Genomic DNA, 1,470 nt, shown 5'->3' on the forward strand with positions numbered 1-1,470 from the left:
CAAAACAAATGATTTTATTAGTCTTCAATGTAGCCACCTTTTGCCTTGAGTGACAAACTTTTGCCACTCTTGACTTCTCCTCAACCAGCTTTCCTGGAATACTTTTCCATCCAACAGTCTTGAAGGAGTTCCCACATATGCTGAGCACTTGTTGGCTTCTTTTCCTTCACTCTGCGGTCCAACTCATCCTAAACCATTTCAATAAGGTTGAGGTCGGGTGATTGTGGAGGCCAGGTCATCTGATGCAGCACTCCATCACTCTCGTTGGTCAAATAGCCCTTACACAACCTGGGGGTGTGTTTTGGGTCATTGTTCTGTTAAAAACAAATGATAGTCCCACTAAGCGCAAACCAGATGGGATGGCGTATCGCCGCAGAATGCTGTGGTAGCCATGCTGGCTAAGTGTGCCTTTAATTCTAAATAAATCACAGACAGTGTCACCAGCAAAGCACCCCCACACCTCCTCCTCCATGCTCACGGTGGTAACCACACATCCGGAGATCATCTACTCACCTACTCCGCGTCTCAAAAAGACACAGCGGTTGGAACCAAAAATCGCACATTTGGACTCATCAGACCAAAGGACAGAATTCCACCGGTCTAATGTCCATTGCTCATGTTTCTTGGCCCAAGCAAGTCTCTTCTTCTTACTGGTGTGCTTTAGTAGTGGTGTCTTTGCAGAAATTCGACCATGAAGGCCTGATTCCCGCAGTCTCCTCTGAACAGTTGATGTTGACATGTGTCTGTTACTTGAACTCTGTGAAGCATTTATTTGAGCTGCAATCTTAGGTGCAGTTAACTGTAATGAACTTATCCTCTGCAGCAGATGTAACACTGGGTCTTCCTYTCCTGTGGCGGTCCTCATGAGAGCCAGTTTCATCATAGCGCTTGATGGTTTTCCGGATTGACTGACCTTAAAGTAATGACTGACTGTCATTTCTCTTTTCTTATTTGAGCAGTTCTTATCAAATATGGACCTGGTATTTGACCAAATCTTCTATATACCACCCCTACCATGTCACAACACAACAGTTTGGCTCAAACACATTAAGGAAAGAAATTCCACAAATKAACTTTTATCAAGGCACACCATTTAATTGAAATGCATTCCAGGTGACTACCTCATGAGACTGGTTGAGAGAATGCCAAGAGTGTGCAAAACTGTCATCAAGGCAAAGGGTGGCTCTTTGAAAAATCATCAAATATATTTGGAATTGTTTAACACTTTTTTGGTTACTACATGATTCATGTGTTTTCATAGTTTTGATGTCTTCACTATTATTCCTATCTACAATGTAGAAAATAGTAAATTAAGAAAAACTGGATAGTAGGTGTGTCCAAACTTTTGATGTAACAGTATTTTGAATCTGTATTACTTTGAAGTGGTTACATGATCTACTTACCTGGCACAGTGAGGTGACAGCTTCCAGGCACATTTCTCGATACTCTTGGCTAGTGAGGGTGATGATC

General features: G+C 42.3%; 1 pseudogene; it reads right to left on the reverse strand.

Moving 5' to 3' along the window:
* Positions 1 to 1,470, reverse strand: part of LOC112074477 (E3 ubiquitin-protein ligase rnf213-alpha-like) — a 54,489-nt pseudogene that overhangs the window by 17,004 nt on the left and 36,015 nt on the right.

The sequence above is a fragment of the Salvelinus sp. IW2-2015 genome, unplaced genomic scaffold (assembly GCF_002910315.2).
Source record: "Salvelinus sp. IW2-2015 unplaced genomic scaffold, ASM291031v2 Un_scaffold2650, whole genome shotgun sequence".
In the NCBI taxonomy this organism is placed as follows: Eukaryota; Metazoa; Chordata; class Actinopteri; order Salmoniformes; family Salmonidae; genus Salvelinus; species Salvelinus sp. IW2-2015.